Raw genomic sequence first — 212 nt, 5'->3', positions numbered from 1 at the left:
TCTACAGAACATTTATGTGGTGGGTCACTGTTCGTTGTTATAAGGGTCTCATTAGTGACTTTTTCTTAGCTTTCTCCTTGCTATGCATCATTTTTCACAGGATAAACTGTATATTAACACAATCAATCATTCAGAAAATAGTAAAGTGCGAAACCTTTATTAGACATAGTGATCCTTAACAAAAGATGGACTCTACGCGGTGGCTCAGCGGA

Source organism: Limulus polyphemus, unplaced genomic scaffold (genome assembly GCF_000517525.1).
Source record: "Limulus polyphemus unplaced genomic scaffold, Limulus_polyphemus-2.1.2 Scaffold376, whole genome shotgun sequence".
NCBI lineage: Eukaryota > Metazoa > Arthropoda > Merostomata > Xiphosura > Limulidae > Limulus > Limulus polyphemus.
This window is presented reverse-complemented; position numbering follows the sequence as displayed.